The sequence below is a fragment of the Rattus norvegicus genome, chromosome 4 (assembly GCF_021556685.1).
Source record: "Rattus norvegicus strain SHRSP/BbbUtx chromosome 4, alternate assembly SHRSP_T2T, whole genome shotgun sequence".
Classification (NCBI taxonomy): Eukaryota; Metazoa; Chordata; class Mammalia; order Rodentia; family Muridae; genus Rattus; species Rattus norvegicus.
Window position 1 is genome coordinate 89,755,191 of NC_141537.1, and position 24,838 is coordinate 89,780,028.

General features: G+C 40.3%; 1 protein-coding gene and 1 pseudogene across 2 annotated transcripts in view; both read left to right on the plus strand.

The window, feature by feature from the left end:
* Positions 1-1,284: 1,284 nt before the first annotated feature.
* LOC148006277 (uncharacterized) lies at positions 1,285-3,080 on the plus strand (annotated as a pseudogene).
* Positions 3,081-9,917: 6,837 nt separating this feature from the next.
* Positions 9,918-24,838, plus strand: part of LOC108350862 (uncharacterized) — a 44,015-nt gene continuing 29,094 nt past the window's right edge. Inside the window, exons 1-2 of one of the 2 annotated variants that reach the window (XM_087659745.1) lie at positions 9,918-9,991; positions 24,049-24,188. The gene's annotated coding sequence lies outside the window, so the exon portion shown is untranslated. The remainder of the gene's footprint in view (positions 9,992-24,048; positions 24,189-24,838) is intronic. The other variant, XM_087659744.1, reaches the window with a different exon arrangement.

Consider the following 24,838-nt stretch of genomic DNA (forward strand, 5'->3'; position numbering starts at 1 on the left):
CCCCATGCAGGTTTTTATATCCATCCATGTCTATCATTGATGTCTACATGAATTTTCTTGTTGAGTGAAGGCAATATAAATTAGCAAAAGTAAATGTATGAGTTAAACAATGATAACTTCAGTTTACCTAAAAGCAGAAGTATTTATTGAAGAAGAAATATGAAATAAAAAATAAATTTTTCAAAAAGTAGATTACTCATTGCCAAGGAAAAGATTAAGAATTTTCGTATCAACACAGGAATCTGCTCTGGCTATAAGCTAAACTTTGTTGATATCTGTTTCTGAAACATTTGGAAGTGATCCATCCATAGAAACTAAGTCAATTTTCATGGTTTCTATGACAACAGTGTGTCAATATCCTATGATCTAAAAGTTGGATTATTCAAGTCTGTCTCCTTGCCTTTTTGTGTGGATGAACAATATGAAAAGTTTGAAGTTTAAGCACAAGTGGATACTCTGTGAGGAGCTGTCCTCACATACTCCATTACAAGATGGCACTGGCATCCGGCAGAATGCACCTAGTAAAAAGGGCAATACGCAGGCGCCTGGTAACTTCCCTACTTAAAGGGACATGTACGCTTTGGTACGTCATCTGGCATAATTGGCAGCGACCAGTCAGAGAGTGACACGTCCTAGGCGAGGACGTTTCCTATATAAGGGATGGTTATTCCTCACTCGGCGTCTCCGCATTGTAAGCTTATGCTCTCCCTCTCAAGAGGCATTAAAGCTTTTCTGCAGAAGGATTCTGTGTTTGCCGCGTCGTTCCTGCTGGCGAGATGTATGTAGCGCGGGACATCTGGTGCCGAAAACCCGGGAAAGACCTCGCCATCGTCAGCACCTTTGGAGATCCCTTGGCGACAAGGGGGATTCAGAACTGCAGGCATGTACGTTCGGAGAGGCAGGCCTCTCTTGGACTTTGGTCTGTGGTTGTCACCGCCTTGGGAAGGATTTGTTGAGGCTATAGTATTTGTCCTGGGAGCCACCCTACTCTTTCTTATTATTATGTTCTGTTTTCACCATTTTCGCTGCTAAAAGGATGATCACAGCAGCTGAAGGCGCGTCTCAGTCTCTCGTATATAAGTGAGCTTCGCGCAGCTCCCTTTTACCTTCGATTTTGACTGTTGAGGAGCAAGGACGCGATAAGGCTGACGTAGATAAGCGGCACCGTCTGGGGAGGCGCGTGTAAGACTCCCGTACATAAGAGAGCAGCGTGTCCGTCTCTACCCTTTCACCTCACGCCTTGTCAGACGGACATAGATAAGCCGCCAGTGTTCCTGGCCCATTATGGGATCCTCACAGTCTGTGGTCACGGCCTTGGAAACAGTGTTAAAGCAGAGGGACATCAAAATTGGAGGAAGAGCACTTAAAAACTTTGTGAAGGAGGTGGAGAGTGTGGCGCCTTGGTTTGCTTGTTCAGGCTCGTTTACAATAGCCTCATGGAACAAACTTGGAAAAGACCTTGACAGAAAATTGGTGGAAGAGGATCTGCGCCTAGGGACCAAAGCTATATGGAAGCTGGTTAAGAATTGTTTAAAGGATGAAACGTGTAAGGCAGCAGTAGTAGAAGGACAGGCCACTCTCGAGGTAGTCCGGGACAGTATGTCAGAAACCGAACGTAGTGAGAGGTTGGGCGCGCGCAAGAAAAAGGACGTCCTAAGAAAGAAAAAAGGCCCTCCCGGTAAGTCCGCAGACAAGGGAGCATTGAAATTTTCAGATTCCAGCACTTCCTCCTCTACACATAAACCAGGAGGGGGAGCCAGCCTATACCCTGTGAAAGAGCTAGAAGCGCTAAACCTCGACAGTTCTGAAAGCTCTGAAAATAAAACCTTAGACTCAGAGGAGGAGGCCGAGCTAGATGAGGAAGCAGCTAAATATGAGGAGGAAAGATATTACCCCGATGAATGTAGGGGAAGTAATAGAAGGCTTCTAGCGCGGCCACCACCAACGGCGCCCCCTCCATATGAGACACCTCACATGCCTTCTCACTAGTCCCAGAGAGGGTGAGAAGAAAGCTGAGTATGACATTTCCTGTCTTTGAGACTCCGGAGGGAGGACGGGTCCATGCCCCTGTTGAATATAATCAGATTAAGGAATTAGCAGAATCAGTTAGAAAGTATGGAGTCATGGCCAACTTTACTCTAACACAACTCGACAGGTTGGCCATGACGGCATTGACACCAGCTGATTGGCAGATGGTTGCTAAGGCAGCCCTTGCCAGCATAGGCCAATACATGGAATGGAAAGCGCTCTGGTATGAGGCAGCCCAAACACAGGCCAGAGTGAATGCTACGGCCTTAATACCTGAGCAACAGGAATGGACTTTCGAACTCTTAACAGGACAGGGCCGCTTTGCAGCTGATCAGTCTGCTTACCACTGGGGCGTCTATGCTCAGGTCTCCAGCACGGCTATTAGAGCCTGGAAGGCACTGTCCAGGAGAGGAGGGATTGATAATCAACTTACAAAAATCATTCAGGGACCCCAGGAAAATTTCTCAGATTTTGTAGCTAGAATGACAGAGGCTGCAGGATGAATCTTTGGCGATCCTGAACAAGCAGCACCGCTTATAGAACAGCTCGTTTTCGAGCAAGCCACCCAGGAGTGCCGAGTAGCCATAGCCCCCCGAAGAAATAAAGGGCTACAGGATTGGCTTAGAGTCTGCAGGGAACTTGGAGGGCCCCTTACTAACTCAGGCCTGGCGGCTGCCATTCTCCAATCACAGCGACACCCCGTTAAAGGGACGGATAAAAGATCGTGCTTTCAATGTGGGAAAACAGGCCATCTAAAAGGAGACTGCAGGATGACAAAAGGAGACAGGGGGTCTGCAACCCTCTGTGTCCGATGTGGCAAAGGCTACCATAGGGCTGACCAGTGCCGATCAGTGAGAGACATTAAAGGCAAACTACTCCCTCCTTTGGAGACTTGGCCTAATGAGATGTCATAAAACGGGCTGGTGGGCCCCCGGTCCCAGGGCCCTCAAAGATATGGGAACAGCTTTCACAGGGCCACGACCCCGGCAGAGGAGGTCCCCCAAGAGGCGACACAAAATTGGACCTGCGTGCTGCCTCAGACTTCTTTCTAATGCCCCAGATTGGCATTCAGCCAATTCCTGCTCAGACTGTGGGGCCTCTACCCCCAGGAACCATAGGCCTTGTCCTTGGGAGAGGATCTCTTGCCCTACAAGGACTGATAGTCCATCCAGGCCTTGTTGAAGCTCAGCGCTCTCTTGATGTTCAGATTCTTTGTTCAAGTCCCGATGGGGTTTTTTCCATAAGTAAAAGAGATAGAATACCACAGTTATTACTCCTTCCGTGCTCCCAGGCCACGATACAGGATACCAAGGGACCCATGGGGTCCACTGGTCATGATTCGGCATATTTGGTGGTTCACCTTAACAACCGCCCAAAATTGAGCTTAGAAATTAATGGAAGGCAAACTGGATACTGGGGCTAATAAAAGTATAATTTCCTCAAAATGGTGGCCTCAATCATGGCCTACCACAAAATCTTCTCACTCTCTACAAGGATTAGGCTACCAGTCACGCCCTATGATCAGCTCTGCCACTCTAACTTGGACAACTGCCGATGGCCGACAGGGACAATTTATTCCTTATGTACTTCCCCTGCCTGTTAATCTTTGGGGGAGGTATGTTATGCAGACCATGGGACTGACCTTATCTAATGAATACCCCCTACAAGTGGCCCACATGATGTCAAGGATGGGCTATAAGGAAGGGAAAGGCCTAGGGCGATTAGAACAGGGTCGTCTCATGCCCATTGAACCGATTGCCAACCCCCATAAACAAGGCCTGGGTTTTTCCTAGGCACCATTGGGGCAGCACGACCCATACCATGGAGGACGGAGGACGCGGTGTGGGTTCCCCAATGGCCATTAACCTCTGAGAAATTACAGGCAGCTACAGGACTGGTGGATGAACAATTAAGATTGGGACATTTGGAGCCCTCCACCTCTCCTTGGAACACCCCAATTTTTGTAATAAGGAAAAAATCAGGAAAATGGCGACTACTCCATGACTTGAGGGCCATTAACGATCAGATGGAATCCCTTGGACCCATTCAGCGGGGCCTTCCTATACTCTCGGCCCTACAAAAAGATTGGAATTTGGTAATAATAGATATCAAGGATTATTTTTTCTCTATTCTGCTTTACCCCCCTGATAGGCCCAGGTTTGCTTTTACTGTCCCATCAATTAATCATACTGAACCTGATAAAAGATACCAGTGGAAGGTCCTATCTCAGGGCATGGCCAACAGCCCTACGATGTGTCAGTTATATGTTCAGGAAGCCCTCAAACCAGTCAGGGAGACCTATCCAAATTTACTGTTAATCCATTACATGGATGATATATTGAAGTGTCATAAAGACTTAGAATTACTCAAACAAGCCTATTCCTTATTACAAAAAACCCTTAAACAATGGTACTTACATATTGCTACAGAAAAGGTCCAAATTGCTGACACAGGTCATTTTCTAGGATCCATTATTTTCCCTGATAAGATTATACCCCAGAAACTGGAAATCCGTAGAGACCACCTCCATACTCTTAATGACTTTCAGAAGCTCTTGGGAGATATCAACTGGTTGAGACCATTTTTGAAAATCCCTTCCGCGGAATTAAAACCTTTGTTCGAAATATTGGAAGGGGACGGCCACATCACCTCCCCTCGTGTGCTAATTCCCGCTGCAACCAAGGCCTTACTAAAAGTAGAAGATGCCATAAAACAGGCCCAATTGCAACGCATTGATTGGTCTCTACCTTTTTCACTCTGTGTACTAGATACCAAGGATTTACCCACTGCAGTTTTATGGCAACAATGTCCACTGTTATGGATCCATCCACATGCTTCCCCTGTGAAGATTATTGATTGTTATCCAGCCGCAGCTGCACATCTGGCTATTAAGGGCCTAAAAGCTGCCATCTGTCATTTTGGGACTCCAGCCCAATCCTTGATTATCCCATATACACCCTACCAGGTCCAAACTCTAGCCGCTACCTCTGATGATTGGGCAGTGCTGCTCACATCCTTTACAGGGAAGATAGATAATCATTATCCTAAACACCCCCTATTGTGTTTTGCAAGATCACAACCTGTTGTTTTCCCTTGCATCACATCCCACAGACCATTAAAGGAGGGGATACAGTGTATACGGATGGGTCAAAAACAGGGGTGGGAGCATATGTGGTAAATTCCCAAGTATTCTCACGACAATATTTTGAAACCTCACCCCAAGTGGTAGAATGCCTAGTGGTCATGGAGGTCATTGAAAAATTCCAGGTTCCTCTAAATATTGTTTCAGATTCCTCCTATGTGGTTAATGCTGTTAGTATTCTTGAAACCGCCGGTATAATTAAAACCACTAGTAAGGTGGCAGATATTTTCCGAAAAATCCAAATTATCCTATTAAATAGAAGATTCCCTGTATACATTACTCATATACGGGCCCATTCTGGACTCCCTGGCCCAATGAGTTCAGAGAATGATTTGGCTGACAAAGCCACAAAAATGATAGCTGTGGCCCTGGCCTCTCCTTTAGAGGCCGCTAAAGCCTTTCATGGCAATTTCCATGTCACCTCAGAAACTTTACGCCGCCGCTTCTCTATAACTAGAAAAGAGGCACGTGATATAGTCACCCAATGCCAACAGTGCTGCCAGTTCCTCCCAGTTCCTCACATCGGGGTCAACCTGAGAGGAATACAGCCATTGCAAATCTGGCAAATGGATGTTACTCATAATTCTACTTTTGGAAAATTACAGTATGTGCATGTATCTATAGACACATGTTCTGGCATTCTACATGCCACCCCACTTACAGGAGAAAAAACAACACATGTCATTCAGCACTGCCTTGAAGCATGGAGTGCTTGGGGAAAGACAAAATGTGTAAAAACTGACAATGGCCCCGCCTACGCATCTCAAAAATTCCGTCAGTTTTGTGCTCAGATGCAGGTTACCCACCTGACGGGCCTGCCCTACAACCCTCAAGGACAGGGAATCATAGAGCATGCTCATCGGACGCTCAAATCATATTTAATAAAACAAAGAGGGGGAATTATGATAGAACTCCCCCCAACACCCCGAGTGGCCACTGCTCTGGCCCTTTTTACCTTAAATTTTTTAAATCTTGATTAAGCTGGACAAACAGCGGCTGAGCGACATTGCTCAGAGCCCAAGAGGACAAAAGAATTAGTCAAATGGAAGGATGTATTGACAAATGAATGGAAAGGCCCGGATCCTGTTTTAATAAGATCCAGGGGAGCTGTCTGTGTTTTTCCACAGGACAATGAAAATCCCATATGGATCCCAGGACGACTTACTCGGAGCATCACAGCAAGTGATCAAGAAGGGCCTGGGACTCCTGCACCTCCTCACTCTTCTTCCATGGATGCCAGCAACGGTGCAGGGCGAGCTACGATGGGGAATAATGTCAACCTTTCCACTCCCGATGCCGGTGATGTACCACTAACAGGGATTTAGGGTTGGCCTATTTACCTGAGGATCCACAGGTTGAATTTACCTGAGGATCCACAGGTTGAACGACTAAAAGAAAATAGGACTATTCCCCTTAAGGGCAGCCTTTGTTTTGGCTTATTCAACAAAACATCTTTTGATCTCCCTTGCATTATGTTATGTAGTCAATCTTCCGCTTGGTTAAGGGAGGCCACATGGGGAACTGGTGAGGAGGACATTGTGGCTAACACCACAGTTCTCTATGGTGGTGGCCTTACATTGCATTAATGGTAGGTGCACTGATCTTACGCCCATGGCGATGCTACTTGGAGGAAAGGGCGAAAAGGGACGGTTGTCATTTTCCTGGACGGGGAACATCAAACCTGCTGCCTCTGTCTGGACAGCTACTCATATAAAATATCGCAGTAGTTACCCGCATGCCTTGCTTTATCCCGATCCCTGTTGATACCCCGGGGACCATGACCTTATTTAGAGGAAAAAGAGATTTTGGTATTTCTGCAATTATTGCTGGCATTATTGTTACGACAGCAGTCGCTGCCTCGGTTACTGCCTCGGCATTGGCCTTGTCAAATTCAGTACAGACAACCCAAACTATCAATGATTTATCGGCCACCGTCTCTGTGGCTCGGGACAGACAGGCCTCGGACAATACTCAGATACAGGGAGGCCTTATGCTTGTCAACCAACGTATAGATCTGGTCCAAGAGCAATTAGACATTCTGTAGCAACTGGCCCAGCTTGGCTGTGAGCAAAAACTCCCAGGCCTTTGTGTCACCTCCATATAATATGACAAATTTACCCGAGCTGCTAATCTGTCTAAGAGTCTTTCACAGCATCTCTTACAGAATTGGACCTCGGAGTTTGAACAGACACTTCGGGAGCTGAGAGCAACCATCATTCAAGTAAATTCTACCCGACTGGACCTGTCTTTGATGGAGGGATTGTTGTCCTGGATCACCTCAGCAGTCTCTTATTTCAAGGAATGGGTGGGAGTGGGACTTTTTGGAGTGATCCTCTGCTGTGGATTAGTGTTACTCCTCTGGTTGCTTTGCAAATTGAGATCTCAAACAAGAAAGGACAAAGTAGTGATCGCCCAGGTGCTTGTAGCCCTTGAACAAGGAGCGTCAGCCGATATCTGGTTGACCATGCTCAAGCAACAGGTCGCTGGCTGGACAGCTCTTGCACTCCTAGAACCTCGGTTCATTGCACAGGATTAGAGTGTCCGGCTTGAGCAGCCCATGAGGGGTGACGAGCTTAGCATCACACAGGGAAGTTCTACCAAATACGCTCCCTGGAAGGCATGTCATATTACATGAGGGTTTCTGCCCCAGTTTTCCCTCCCTCGAAAAATGGCAGTGCGACGGGTCGGGAGTGCCCTGGGTCCCAACAACAGCCTAAGGGTATCTCTCTTGTACAGGTTCGCCAACTTTGTACGAGGATATGACCTCTGTCTTCGCCCTCCTATATCTGGGTGTCCTGTTTGCTTAAAAAACAGAAAAGGGGGAGATGTGAGGATCTGTCCTCACATACTCCATTACAAGATGGCACCGGCATCCGGCAGAACGCACCTAGTAAAAAGGGCAATACGCAGGCAACTGGTAACTTCCCTACTCAAAGGGACATGTACGCTTTGGTACATCATCTGGCATAATTGGCAGCGACCAGTCAGAGAGTGACACGTCCTAGGCGAGGATAGTTTCCTATATAAGGGACGGTTATTCCTCACTTGGCGTCTCCGCATTGTAAGCTTATGCTCTCCCTCTCAAGACGCATTAAAGCTTTTCTGCAGAAGGATCCCGTGTGTGCCGCGTCGTTCCTGCTGGCGAGACGTAGTGCGGGACAATACTCAATTACTTTATCTTTACATTTTGAGTGTATGTAACATATTTGCAAGGTTTATGACCTAAACTGGAGCATGAGTAAATTCCTTGGTGCTGATATCATCTCACAACTAGAGCCTGAAAATTTTTTTTTGTAGTTTCCCATCGAGCCTTACACTTGGTGTTTGAAAAAGCCACATGATCTGATCCCATACATCAGATTAAATTGAAAAAAGGAAAGACAAAACAAATAAAAAACAAAACAAAAATCTCTCACGTTTCTTTGTAAGATAGTAACGTGAAAAATAGCTCTGAATATATTCTATGTAGAATAATTTAAATCTCATTTACATTATAATATAAATATTATTTTGACTATTTGGCAAAATGTCAATAAAAATAATTATTCATGGGCAGGAGAGATGATCAACAGTTAATAAAGCTTGATGCTCTTTCAAAAGTCCCTTGCTTTGATACCAGAACCCACATCTCTTCATGCACAATCTTGTGACTGTCTCTGGGGGATCCAATGATTTCTTCTGGACTGTGAGAACACTCCATCATATACATAAAAACAGAGACACATATGTATATATAAATAAGGTAAAATGAATCTTTAAAAAGAATAAAATGTTCAAGTGTTTCAAAAGACATTTAATAAAGAATTTGATGAATATATGATTAGATGAAATGTCAAAGACAAAAATGGCAGTAATTAAAATAACCAATGAAAATATTCATACCTGAGCCTACTTAATTTAAACTTCAATTTTAATGGAAACAAAGTGTGCAGATTTTTGTTTATGATTTCCAATAATTGACAATCATTTATAATCATCAGGCTTAGAGAACGAATGACCAGATGCTTGAGTAATTCACTTTGTGGAGAAGATGGACAATATAAATTGAATTGTATTTATAATTATGATTTCAGTGAGGATAAGGATTTGACATGTGTGTTACATTGGTTGGTGAGTATTGTGACTCATCATTATTGTCATCATTATTATCTTTTTAGTTTACTTGTGCGTGACTGCATACATATCTGCATGTGTGATACCAGAGTGTGCCTGGTATTCACAGTATCCAAACTACAGAGTCAAATACCCTAGATCTAGAGCTACAAATGGCTGTGAGTCACCATGTGGGTGCTGGGAATGGAACCCAGGTCTTCCAAAGGACAGCCAATGATCTTAACTGCCTAGCCATCTTTCCAGCCCATCATTGGTCTTTTTCTATCATACAAAACAAAGCCACACAATTTCTGCTTTTAATTAAAATTCTATCTATGTAGAATGCCTTGATTCATAGATATATCTACACAGTGGGTTCACTATTCTATGATGCTCCTTCAAATTCTCATTGGTACCTGACTTATGGCACCTTATAGTCCAAGAATAAAAATTTGAATTCAGACGTTTTAAAGGAAAATGGGATTTAATTTATGTTTGAGAAATGTAAAAGAGGAGATCTGGGTTTCTTTTTCATCATCATCTTGTTTGTGGAAATAGAACATTATGTATCCAGCTCATTTCATCAGCAGTCTACAGAACAAAGGGAACGATTATGATGATAATAATATAGATTGGAGAAGGAGGGGGGAAAGCCATAATTGGAAACCTTCCTGTCTTTTAAATGCAACTAACTTTGAGCCTAAAGTAGTTATTTTTGGAGAATACCAGGTGAGCGCTCAAGCTGTAAAGTGCTTAGTAGGAGTACGGTTGTGAATGCAATAGTTTAGTATTGTGAATGTGTAATATCCCCCATTTCCTCTTTAAGGGCTTCTACTCGTTTACCTGTGTTTTCCTGTATATCTTTAAGGGAGTTATTATGTCCTCCTTATCATGATCTATCAGTACTATCTCTATCGTTATCATGAGATGTGATTTTAAATCCAAATCTTGCTTTTCTGGTGTGTTGGGGTATCAAGGACTTGCTGTGGTGGGAGAACTAGGTTCTGATGGTACCAAATAATCTTGGTTTCTATTGCTTATGTTCTTCCTCTTACCTCTCGCTATCTGGTTATCTTTGGTGGTAGTTAGTCTTGCTGTCTCTGACGGTAGCTTATCCCTCTTGTGGTCCTGTGAGCCTGTGATCTTATGAGTAAGAGCACTCCGGGGAGACCAGCTCTCGCCGGGTGGGAGTTGGGTATGGAGGGCTGTGGGACAGCTTTAGCTCTGGGCACAGATGGAGACCTGAAGGGTGCAATGTCCCACATTTTGAATAATTCTGAAGTCACCACGAAAGACAGAGGTGAACAATGCTAACTAGAGTAGTGAGGAGAGAATGGACGGATGGACAGGGTGGTTCACACATTATGACATCGCATGGGGGGGGGATTCCATAGTGAAGAACATTCCACAGCGCTCTCTCTCTCTCTCTCTCTCTCTCTCACTCTCTCTCTCTCTCTCTCTTTCTGTCTCTCTCTCTCCATCACTCCCAATCCCCCGTGTCTGTCTTTCTTCCCATAAAATGAAGGGAAAGTAGACAATGTGAGTGGTGAAGCGCAGCAGGAGTTTGTGCCGTTGTGTGTCATGTGCTCATTCTAAAGAAAAACCTAAGACACATGGTAGAGAAAGGAAAGGGAATAGCCATAAAGAGAACACTAGTTGTCCCCTGGGACTTCATTTAAAATAAATTTTAGAAAGCAGTATTTTAATTGATGTGAATTTACTATTCACAGATTGTCTTTCAAGCTTATATTTCTTAAAACTATTGAAAAAGTTTAAAATTGCATTTGTCTTACTGGTTTGATCTCCTCCCTATTCTGCAAATCTTTGTCCTAAATAGAGACATACATACCTTGGGTGAATAGAAACATAATTAACTTTTTATTTTTATAAAAATGTTTTTTTGTTTGCTTTACTTTTGTAAAAATAGATGTGTGTGAGTGGGTGTGGGAAAGTGTGGGAATGATGTGGGTGCATAACCTGTGGCAGACAGTAGATGGCAGAAGCTTACATAGAGTCACATCATGCTGATCCCAGAATTGAGCCCTCTTCTGTCAACACTCATGCTAGCTTTCACTACCTTCTTTGTTCCCTTAAAACTTGAAGATAAATAGTAAAACAATTTTAACTTTGAAGACAAAGAAATTCCTGAACTATGAAATATTAATTCTAGGGTAAATTTTGGGAAGCTAAATATTTTGAAGCTTTAGAGGTTGCAAGTATTTTTGCACTTTTCTTTGTCGTGCAGACCTCAGTATTTAATTTGTAATATTAATCTCAGGACTTATGCAGAGTTTTATAAAATTAATATAATTTTCTATAAAATTCTTCAAAATAACATCTACTGTTTACTGTACAGAGGTGGAACCCTGTGAAGTGACTATTACATAAACTTCCTTTTATTCCACTGCTTATCAGTAGAATCAATTGTAAAATTGTTTAACTTCATATATTATTTAGGTATAGCAATGATTTTCACAATGAATTTTTTATGCATATATGCCATGTATTTTGATCATATTCTCCCTTTTGTTCTTGTCTCTTTCCTCATCCCAACTGATGATCTACTTTCATATATACATATATAATGTGCACATAAATGTATTATAAAGTTTTATTATAGTATGTATTATATAAATTAAATAATATATTATAATATATGCATATATGTGTCATATGTTATGTGTGGTGATCCAGTAAGTTTAATTAGGAGTAATCACATAAGCATATGTGCAGAGTTATTTACAGGAACACGGGCACCTCATCATCAACTACACCACTGAAAATCATCTTTATCCCTTCCCCAGTAATCATTAATTGCCTGTAGATTCTCAGAAATAAGTGAGAACTTGTGAGGCCCCCCTGTCTCCCAGTAATCTTTATTTTCTATATAGGCTCAGAAATGGTGGGGTTATCATGATCTTCAGTAACTCCACTGTAGATGGTCTAGTCTGGTTCAGGTTTGAAAAGTTAATAACATTATACTGCTAAGAACAACTCATCTACCTAAAACTTTTTCTTTTTTATCTCTACTGATAGTGATAAGATCAAGAATATTTGCAATAGTAACTTCTCCATGGCAATTAATTCATTTTTGTGAAGGCAAAATATTCTGTTTTTTCCTAATTGTGTTTTTCCCTCTGTTGTATGAAGACATAGTCTCTGATGTATTTCTTCTTTGCCCATTTGCTTGCATTGTCTAGATGACATTCCTTACGTCTGTATTAAACTGATACCATTTCATATTTGTGTTCAAGAAATGAATGCTCATCAGTGTGTTATGTACATGAAAGCAATTGCAGACTACAGACTTAAAGTATTCATTAAGAAAGATTTAAAACATTAAATAGCAAGAGGGCAGAGAGTTGGCTCATATGTTAAGAGTACTTACTGCCCTAACATATAAGCAGGGTTCAAATTCATACACAATCATGTATAACTCCAGTTTCAGGGGATCTGACATTGAAGAATAAATAAATATTTCAAAAACAAATGAGCATCTATTGGAAAATGGTCAAAAGAATGATGCATGGTGAATAATGTCTTGGGAGAACTGTGAGAGATGCTCCAGGAGTAAAAAGCTTTTACCACAAGTGCATTTTGTTTCATGGATTGTTCTATGATGTGATTATTTGTCTCCTATAACAATTATTTTTATTCATTTTTATAAGATATGTTCATTGGCTGTCAGATCATAACTATAGAACACAATCTGGTCTGTCCTGAGAAAGTTACAGTTAAGGGCTACAAATGTTGATATTTTGTATGTGCCAACAAATGTTTATTTACATATTTTTCTAACATTGTTTTCTGATTTCAAACAACTTTCCCTGCATAAATTGTTTCTTTGTTACATTCATGTATAAATGTACATTAAAGCTGAAGTAAGGTTGTCTACAGCATTAGACTGTAATCAAACCCATTTTTTCAGGTCCTTAAACCCCAGGTTGAACAGACAATATCTGCACAGGTTAACAAAAGTTTATAAACTTAAAATTTTAAGGTTTTCTTTCTTATTTATATTATAATTATTTACTTTATTTCTTGAAATTATAACATAACTACATAATGTCCCACTTCCCTTTTCTTTCTCAATGCTTTCCTATATACCCCTCCTTGCTTTCTTTGAAATTTATAGCCTCTTTTCTCATTAGTTGCTGTTACACACATATACGCATTGTAATATACAAAAATGTTCCCAAATAGCTAAATAGAACCTGCTTCCTTGAAAATGAAAACTGTCAGGAAACAAGCTATGGGGAAGAATTGCCAAAGGGATATGGGTAACTTAACATTTTAAGATAGGTTTGTATTGTATGGGAAAGTCAACTGCTAACTTTTAAAACTGTTTGTCCTTATGAGTACAGAAATTCATTGAAGGTAATACAGCAAGTGTAGTGGAAATGTCGGTAAGCAAATAATGACCATGATGTAAGTTCTATATGTGATATATATGCCAAGTAAACAATTTAGGGCTGTTTGTCTTCATTTTCATCACTTTCAATCAGTCTTTATGAATACAATGTGACACCTTAAGATATGTGAAAAAATGTTTTAATATAAGAAATATGAAAAAATAAGTATTCAGGGTGTCTCTTCATTTGGAGTACATACAGGATGGGTAGACAAACTCTGGACCCAGAACACTGGATAGTGAGAGGGTATATACCTGATATCGAGATGCCTGACCCTCAAATAGGAGTAACACTGCCCTTCCATTCTACCTGTAGCTGACACTCAGTGTTGATATATTTGTGTCTTAGGTGCAATGGAGCAGCAAAAATCCAGGGGTAAGCAGTCAGTTGTTTTTTAAGATACAGGAAAATACAAACAACACAGAACAGACTAAACGTGGTAAACTCTTATATTAGAAATCCTTGGACATGATTTAAAAAAGCACATAGGGTTTCTAGCTGGGGCCCGAAACTCACTGATCCCGGCCCACAGCTCCCTGCACCCAAACACTGTGGGAGAGAGAGCTCACCGCCCAGAGAGGTGGGCACTCCTGAGACTGCAGGACAGGAGAGACCTCTAGTACTGCCCACTCCTACCCACAGCTGTGGCCCAATAGGAAACCTTACAGGGCCTCTGGGAACAGGAAGATGGGGCACTCAATGCTGCGGTTCACACACTGCCCGGATCTGAAGGGACCCAGTCAAACAGCTCCCTGCACCCAAATCCCATGGGAGGGAGAGCTAGATCTCCAGAGGGGCAGGCAAACCTGGTAAGCCAGAGGAGACTTCTCTCTGCCCACATTTCTGACAGTAGAGGAAAAACGCCTAGTGCCATCTGGGCCCCCTGTGCACAGGGTCCCTACTGAAGGCGGGGCAGGCCCTTCTGGTTTCGGCCCTCACAGAGAGCTGAAACCTGGATCTGAGAAGTGACTCAAGGCCTGAGAACAGAGGTAAGACCAACTTTTCTGCTCCAAGTGACCTGCTTGGTGGACTCAGTACACATGTCCACAGGAATACCTGAAGACCAGTAGACAGGAACGACTACACGCCTGAAAGCAGAATACTCTGTTCAAATAACTGGCTGAAAGAGAGGAGGAAAACAGGTCTACAGCACTCCTGACACACATGGTTATAGGACAGTCTAACCACTGTCAGAAATAGCCGAACAAGATAACACCAGAGACAAAGTGATGGCAAGAGGCAAGCACAGGAAACCAAGCAACAGAAAACAAGATTACATGGCATCATTGGAGCCCAATTCTCCCACCAAAGGAAACACTGAATATCCAAACACACCAGAAAAGCAAGACCTAGATTGAAAATCACATTTGATCATGGTGATGGAGGACTTCAAGAAAGACATAAAGAACTCCCTTAGAGAAATGCAGGAAAACACAAATAAACAAGCAGAAGCCTATAGAGAGGAAATGCAAAAATCCCTGAAAGAAATACAGGAAAACACAATCAAACATGTGAAAGAATTAAAAATGGAAGTAGAAGCCATAAAAAAAAGCACAAAGGGAGACAACTCTGGATATAGAAAACCAAAGGAAGAGACAAGGAGCTGTAGAAACAAGTATTACTAACAGAATGCAAGGGATAGAAGAGAGAATCTCAGGAGCAGAAGATTCCATATACATCATCGATACAACTGTCAAAGATAATGTAACATGGAAAAATATACAGGCCTAAAACATATAGGAAATCCAGGACACAATGAGAAGATCAAACCTAAGGATAATAGGTATAGAAGAGAGTGAAGACTCCCAACTCAAAGGACCAGTAAATATCTTCAACAAAATCATAGAAGAAAACTTCCCTAACCTAAAGAAATAGATGCCCATAAACATACAGGAAGCCTACAGAACTCCACATAGATTGTATCAAAAAAGAAACTACTCCTGTCACATAATAGTCAAAACACCAAATGCACAAAACAAAGAAAGAATATTAAAAGCAGTAAGGGAAAAAAGTTACATAATATATAAAGGCAGACCTATCAGAATTACACAAAACGACTCACCAGAGACTATGAAAGCCAGAAGATCCTGGACAGATGTATCACAGACCCTAATAGAACACAAATGCCAGCCCAGGTTACTGTATCCAGCAAAGCTCTCAATTAACATAGATGGAGAAACCAAGATATTCCATGACAAAAGCAAATCTACACAATATCTTTCTACAAATCCATCCCTAAAAAGGATAATAAATGGTAAAGCCCAAAACAAGGAGGCAAGATACACCGTAGACAAAGCAAGAAACTAATAGTCTTGGCAACAAAACAAAGAGAAGACAAGCACAAACATAATCTCACATCCAAACACAAATATAACATGAAGCAACAATCACTATTCCGTAAAATGTCTCAACATCAATGGACTCAATTCCAAAATAAAAAGACACAGATTAACAAACTGGATACGCAATGAGGATCCAACATTTTGCTGCCTACAGGAAACACACCTCAGAGACAGAGACAGACACTATCTCAGAGTAAAAGTCTGGGAAACAGCTTTCCAAGCAAATGGTCTGAAGAAGGAAGCTGGAGTAGCCATTCTAATATCGAATAAAATCAATTTTCAGCCAAAAGTCATCAAAAAAGGTAAGGCAGGACACATTATATTCATCAAAGGGAAAATCCACCAAGATGAACTCTCAATCCTAAATATCTATGCTCCAAATACAAGGGCTCCTACATGCATAAAAGAAACCTTACTAAAGCTCAAAGCACACATTGCACCTCACACAAAAATAGTAGGAGATTTCAACACCCCACTCTCATCAATGGGCAGATCATGGAAACAGAAATTGAACAGAGATATAGACAGACTAAGAGAAGTCATGAGCCAAATGGACTTAACAGATATTTATAGAACATTCTATACTAAAACAAAAGGATATACCTTCTTCTCACCATCTCATGGTACTTTTCCGAAATTGACCACAGATAGAGAAAGAAAGAAAGAATCCTATGCGTGCTATCAGACTAACACGGGCTAAAGCTGGTCTTCAATAACAATAAGGGAAGAACAGCCACATATACATGGAAGTTGAACAATGCTCTACTCAGTGATAACCTGGTCAAGGAAGAAAAAAGAGAGAAATTAAAGACTTCTTAGAATTTAATGAAAATGAAGGTACAACATACCCCAACTTATGGAACACAATGAAAGCTGTGCTAAGAGGAAAACTCACAGCACTGAGTGACTGCAGAAAGAAATAGGAAAGAGCATATATCATCAGCTTGACAGCACACCTAAAAGCTCTAGAATGAAATGAAGCAAACACATCCAGGAGGAGAAGAAGGCAGGAAAAAAATCAAACTCAGAGTTGAAATCAACCAAGTAGAAACAAAAAGGACTATACAAAGAATCAATAGAACAAAAAGTTGGTTCTTTAAGAAAATCAAGAAGATAGATAAACCCTTAGCCAGACTAACCAGAGGACACAGAGAGTGTGTCCAAATTAAAAAATCAGAAATGAGAAGGGAGACATAATAACAGAGCCAGGGGAAATTAAAAAAAATCATCAGATCCTACTACAAAAGCCTATATTCAACAAAACTTGAAAATCTGGAGGTAATGGACAATTTCCTAGACAGATACCATGTACCCAAGTTAAATCAGTAACGAATAATCAACTTAAACAACCCCATAACTCCTAAAGAAATAGAAGCAGTCATTAAAAGTCTCCCAACGAAAAAGAGCCCAGGTCCAGATTGATTCAGTGCAGAATTTTACCAGACCTTCATAGAAGACCTCATACCAATACTATGCAAACTATTCCAATAAACTGAAACGGATGGAGTGCTACCGAATTCCTTCTATGAAACCATAATTACTTTTATACCTAAACCACACAAAGACTCAACAAAGAAAGAGAACTTCAGAACAATTTCCCTTATGAATATCGACGCAAAGATACTCAATAAAATTCTTGCAAATCAAATCCAAGAGCACATCAAAACAATCATCCATCATGATCAAGTAGGCTTCATTCCAGGGATGCAGGGATGGTTTAGTATATGGAAAACCATCAACATAATTCACTACATAAACAAACTGAAAGATGAAATTCACACTATTCTGTCATTAGATGCTGAGAATGCATTAGACAAAATTCAACAACCCTTAATGATAAAAGTCTTGGAAAGAACAGGAATTGAAAGCCCATACCAAAACATAGTAAGGGCCATATACGGGTAGATAATATTAAACTAAATGGAGAGAAACTTGAAGCAATCCCACTAAACCAGGGACTAGACAAGGCTGCCCACTCTCTCCCTACTTATTCAAAATAAATCTTGAAGTTCTAGCCAGAGCAATCAGACAACAAAAGGAGATCAAGGGGATACAGATTGGAAAAGAAGAAGTCAAAATATCACTATTTGCAGATGATATGATAGTATATTTAAGTGATCACAAAAGTTCTACCAGAGAACTACTAAAGCTGATTAACAAGTTCAGCAAAGTGGCTGGGTATAAAATTAACTCAAATAAATCAGTAGCCTTCCTCTACACAAAAGAGGAACAAGCCAAGACAGAAATAGTAGTCACAAATAATATAAAGTATCTCGGTGTGACTTTAACCAAGCAAGTGAAAGATCTATGTGATAAGATCCTGAAGCCTCTGAAAAAAGAAATTGAAGAAGACCTCAGAAGATGGAAAGATCTCCTGTGCTCATGGATAGGCATGATTAATATAGCAAAAATGGCTATTTTACCAAAATCGATCTACAGATTCAATGCAATACCCATCAAAATTATAATTCAGTTCTTCATAGAGTTAGACAGAAAAATTTGTAAATTCATCTTGAATAACAAAAAACCCAGGATAGCTAAAACCATCCTTAATTATAAAAGGACTTCCGGGAGAATCACTAGCCCTGAACTCAAGCAGTATTACAGAGAAATAGTGATAAAAACTGCATGGTATTGGGGCAGAGACAGGCAGATAGACCAGTGGAATAGAATTGAAGATCCTGAAATGAACCCACACACATACAGTCACTTGATTTTTGACAAAGGAGCCAAAACCATCCAATGGAAAAAAGATAGCATTTTCAGCAAATGGTGCTGGTTCAACTGGAGGTCAGCATGTAGAAGAATGAAGATCAATCCATGCTTATCACCCTGTACAAAGCTTAAGTCCAAGTGGATCAAGGACCTCCACATCAAACCAGATACACTCAAACTAATAGAAGAAAAAGTGGGGAAGAATGTCGAACACATGGGTGCTGGAGAAAATATCCTGAACAAAACACCAATGGCTTATGCTCTATGATCAAGAATCGACAAATGGGATCTCACAAAATTGCAGAGCTTCTGTAATGCAAAGTACACTGTTAGGACAAAATGGCAACGAACAGATTGGGAAAAGATCTTTACCAATCCTACAACATATATAGGCCTTTTATCCAAAATATACAAAGAACTCAAGAAGTTAGACCGCAGGGAGACAAATAACCATATTAAAAAATGGGGTTCAGAGCTAAACAAAGAATTCACAGCTGAGGAATGCCGAATGGCTGAGAAACACCTAAAGAAATGTTCAACATCTTTAGTCATAAGGGAAATGCAAATCAAAACAACCCTGAGATTTCACCTCACACCAGTGAGAATGGCTAAGATCAAAAACTCAGGTGACAGCAAATGCTGGTGAGGATGTGGAGAAAAGGAACACTCCTCCATTGTTGGTAGGATTGCAGACTGGTCCAACCATCCTGGAAATCAGTCTGGAGGTTCCTCAGAAAATTGGACATTGACCTACCTGAGGACCCAGCTATACCTCTCTTGGGCATATACCCAAAAGATGCTCCAACAATATAACAAAGACACATGCTCCACTATGTTCATAGCAGCCTTATTTATAATAGCCAGAAGTTGGAAAGAACTCAGATGCCCTTCAACAGAGGAATGGATACAGAAAGTGTGGTACATCTACACAATGGAATACTACTCAGCTATCAAAAACAATGACTTTGTGAAATTAATAGGCAAATGGGTGGTACTGGAAAATATCATCCTTAGTGAGATTACCCAATCACAGAAAAATACACGTGGTATGCACCCATTGATAACTGGATATTAGCCCAAATGCTTGAATTACCCTAGATGCACAGAACACATGAAACTCAAGAAGGATGACTGAAATTCAAATACTTCGGTCTTTCTTTAAAAGGGGAACAAGAATATCCTTGAGAGGGAATAGGGAGGCAAAGCGTAGAACAGAGACAGAAGGAACACCCATTCAGAGCCTGCCCCACATGTGGCCTATACATATACAGCCACCAAACTAGATAAGATGGCTGAAGCAAAGAAGTGCAAACTGACAGGAACCGGATGTAGATCTCTTCTGAGAGACACGGCCAGAATAGGGCAAATTCATAGACGAATGCTTGCTGCAAACCACTGAAGTGAGAACAGGACTCCTGTTGAAGGATTCAGAGAAAGGTCTGAAAGAGCTTGAAGGGGCTCAAGACCCCATATGAACAACAATGCCAACCAATAAGGGCTTCCAGGGACTAAGCCACTACCCAAAATCTATTCAGGGGCTGACTCTGGGCGACACCTGCATAGGTAGCAATGAATAGCCTAGTAAGGGCACCAGTGGAAGGGGAAGCCCTTGGTCCTGCCAAGACTGAACCCCCATTGATTGGGATTGTTGGGGGAGGGAGGTAATGGGGGGAGGATTAGGAGGGGAACACCCATATGGAAGGGGAGGGGGAGAGTTTATGGTGTTGTTGGCCTGGAAACTGGGAGAGGGAATAAGAATTTTAATGTAAATAAGAAATATCCAATTTAATAAAGATAGAGAAAAAAAGAATAGTGATTGTTGCTTCCTTCTATTTTTGGTTTTAGAGGTCAAATTTGTTTGTGTGTCTCTCTTTTTGTTTCATTGCAAGGAAATTATATTCTTGCTTTTTGTGTGGTGTCTTTTCTCTCTTTGTGTTGCAGTTTTCTATTATCTTTTTATGGATGGATTTTTAGAAAGATATTGTGTAAATTTGGTTTTGTCATGGAATATCTTGGTTTCTCCATCTATGCTAATTGAGAGTTTTGCTGGATATAGTAACTTGGGTTGGCATTTGTGTTCTCTTAGTTTGTGCATGACTTCTGTCCAGGATCTTTTGGCTTTCAGTTTCTGCTGAGAAGTCTGGTGTAATACTTTTAGGTCTGCCTTTATGTGTCACTTGACCTTTTTTCCTTACTGTTTTTAATATTCTTTTTTTGTTTTGTGCAGTTGGTGTGTTAACTATTATGTGACAGGGATTTATCTTCTGTTCCAATCTATTTGAAGTTTTGTAAGCTTCTTATATGTTTATGGGCATCTCTTTCTTTAGGTTAGGAAAGTTTTGTTCTATAATTTTATTGAGTATATTTACTGGCCCTTTAAGTTGGGAATCTTCACATTCTTCTATACCTGTTATCCTTAGGTTTGATCTTTTCATTTTGTCATCGATTTCCTGGATGTTTTGGGCTAGGAGATTTTTGTGTTTAACATTATTTTTGACTGTTTTTTTCATTGTTTTCTATAATATCTTTTCCTCCTGATATTCTCTCTTCTATCTCTTGTATTCTGTTGATGATGCTTGTATCTATGACTCCTTGTTTCTTCCTTAGGTTCTTATACCCAGGGTTGTCTCCCTTTGTTTTTATTTCAATTTTTAAATCCTGAAAGTTTTTTTTCTCAATTCCTTCACCTGTTTTGTTGTCTTTTCCTATAATTCTTTCTGGGATTTTTGTGTTTCCTCTGTAAGTGCTTCTACTTGTTTACTTGTGTTCTACTGCCTTTCTTAAGGGAGTTCTTTATGTCCTTCTTAAAGTCCTCCATCATTATCAAAAGATGCGATTTTGAATGTACATCTTGTTTTCTGGTGTTTTTGGATATCCAGTATTTTTTTGGTGGGGGCTCTGATGATGCCAAGTATTCTTGGTTTCTGTTGCTTAGGTTCCTGTGCTTGCCTCTAGCCATTTGCTTGTCTCTAGTGTTCGCTTGTCTTGACCCTGTTGTAGGCCTCTGTGTCAGCACTCCTGTAGAACTGTTTTCCTGTTTTCTTTCAGCCTTTCCTGAGAACAGGTGCTCTGATTTCAGGTGTGTCGGCACTGCTGGAAACTGTCTTCCAGCTCTAGGCATGGGCATGGATCACATGTTCCTGCCCTTGTTTGCTCCTAGGTCCTTGCACCAAGGGGGCACTGTTGGCACTAGGCGATTCCTTGCATCTGGACTGTGGGCAGAGGGTACTGTCCTCTGATTTTTCAGGAGTGTCCATACTTCTGTGGGACCAGCTCTCTCCCCTGTGGGATTTGGGTGCAGGGAGCTGTTTGGCTGGTTCAGTTCAGTCCTGGGCATAGACCAGAACTGTGGGTACAGGTAGCTGACTGTTCCTATATTCTTGTGTCCAGAAGCACTCTCTAGTATCCCCTTGGACCAGGGACCTGGGTAGAGGTGTGCAGAAGTGGCAGTCTGTCCTGTAGTCTCAGGATGTCTGCACTCCTGGGTGCTTGTCCAATAATTTGGTTAAACTTTCAAACTCATAATGAGAGTTAAAAGAGAAAAACATGATAGAGTGAATCACACACAGAGTAAGAGTGCGACACACACACACACACACACAGAGAGAGAGAGAGAGAGAGAGAGAGAAAGAGAGAGAGAGAGAGAGAGAGAGAGAGAGAGAGAGAGAGAGAGAGAGAGAGAGCCCTGAATCTCATCTTCAAGACTTCAAGACTCAGGACCAAAAAAGAATGGCCAACACCCAACCCTTCCTCTCAAGAACCTGGAGCTTTTACACTTCCTGAGAAGGTTGCTGAATTCCAAATGTTGCACAACTGCAAAAACTAACTGAAGCTGACAACATCATGACCTTGCTAGACGAGAGAGAAATGAGAGTCATTTACTGTGGACAGTTTGAGCAACCCTACACTTGGTACTAACTGAAAGCACATTCTTATAATATTTCTGTGTGTTTTAAAGAAACTAAAATTCCAAAATTCTCATTACAACCAATTTCACAGGATGATACCGGATATTTGGGAGAGAATTTTGGAATCTGAAAAAAGATAGTGAGAGTGGATATGACCAAGGTACACTATGTATCTATATAAAAATTTTAAAAATAATGTATAATACACCTCTGAAAAACTTACATCTTAACCAACAAAATTGAAAATTACTCAATTTATCTTGAAGACATTTTCAAACTAGTGCTTAATTATCTTTTGATGTTCACTGGCATTCTTAGTCACTGTTGTAGTGTTATGACAATGTCATTAAACCAACTTGTTCTTTTTGACTTTGTTTCTGGATGTCAATAATTCAGGAACATTTACATTACACTCCACTGAATTCTAATCCCATCAGTTAAATAAAAACTATGCCAGCCACTCAGGAATATCAGGGATGACTACTTATCAATATAATAGAAACAAAATCAATTGATTCTGTAGAACAAACATTGTGTATCATATATTTGAGGAATAGGTTCTCTCTTTTAGAGTTATTGTATCATAGCTAATATCAGAGATAATAATATTAATTTTAATCCAGCCATATGTCCAAAACAAGGACTTATTTTTGATGTTTCAATTTGCATGTTTATTCATGTGTGTGTTTGTTTGCAGGTGTGGGTGTATGTACATGACTACTGGTTTTGAAGTGAACATTGCAGGAAATATGTAGACAGGGACAAAGTCAAACAAAGTGTACAATTTTAACTCTTTCTTCCTTTAATCTGAGTGATTTCTAAGAGGAAAATTGTTCTTAATGCCTTGCTATACAAAGACTTTTGAAATAAAAATATAATTGCTTCTTTTTTATTTTCATTGAATACATTTAATATGCAGATTTTATTACATACTTTTAAGATTATTTTTTTCATGTCAATGCAGCTTCTTAACATGAATCTATAATCTATTTTTGCACTTGTTTCTTAATCATATTTTGTATGATATAAAATCATTATCATGTACATATGTATTTTCATGTAAGATATTAGAAAATTATAAAGTATATACAGGAATACACAATTGTGCAATGAGCACATTATATATAAGTTTTTCTATCACAATATTAAATACTTTTTATTTCTTTACTTGAACATGTATAATTTACTTTCCTAACATTGGTTTACCTTAATTTTTCACTAAATGTATTTTATCATTTTATGCATGTGGGTGTTTGGTCCACATGGTGCACTGTGAGTATATAGTACCCTCCAATTCTATAAGACATTTCTCAGAAATGAAGTTACAGGAGATTAAATGCAAACATTTGGGTGCGGGGACTCAAGCACATATGTTCTTCCTGATGAATTTAACTCACGTTATTTTTTAGTTTTCAGGGAAATTCAGTACTATCTAACTAGCAGGCAATTATGTGAGTACAATGGCAGAAAATAGTCAATTCAGGATGCTGATGCGTGAGGTTAAATATTTTAACCAATACAGAGTCATGAGCATGACATTCTATGTCAGGTAAGAAAAGTTACTTGGGTAGAAGAAACAATGTGTTTGTTGAAATGGGAATCAAGACATTACAATATGTTTCTGCAAATCAAAGGATGATTTGAATGTAATTTGTGGAAAACTGGATTTGAGAATTTCTGCATCTAAAATATATTATTCTTGAGTATTCACATTTTGATTGTTTTAATCTTTATATTAAAATTATGAAAATACTAACACAGTAAATAGAAATCTGTTATGAAACCTATTTTTGCTAAAAGTAAAATATTATTGAATGTGAATATGAGTAAAGGAAAAGCTAATATCAAATATGAAAAAAGTAGTGTTATAACTTCACTGTGAAGAATGCTCCTCTTCTTGCAAGCCATCCTGTTAACTGGATACCATCATTGCATGAATGAGGTCACTTGCTTCACTTTGGTAACTTGGAAAATCCTGTCAATTTAGGATCTTAGCCCCATTCCCATCCATAAGCCTTGGTGCACACAAGAAGTCAGTTCATTTCTGACAAGAATCTTAGACTAAAGAGATGATCAATGAAGACATTTGCAAACAAAAGAATAGCATAATAGAAGACTGAATCAAGGTCAGAAATGTGTTTCACTTTCAGCAAGTTGTGTTTTCTTGGGGGACAAACAGATGTGTGATAATAAATGTGA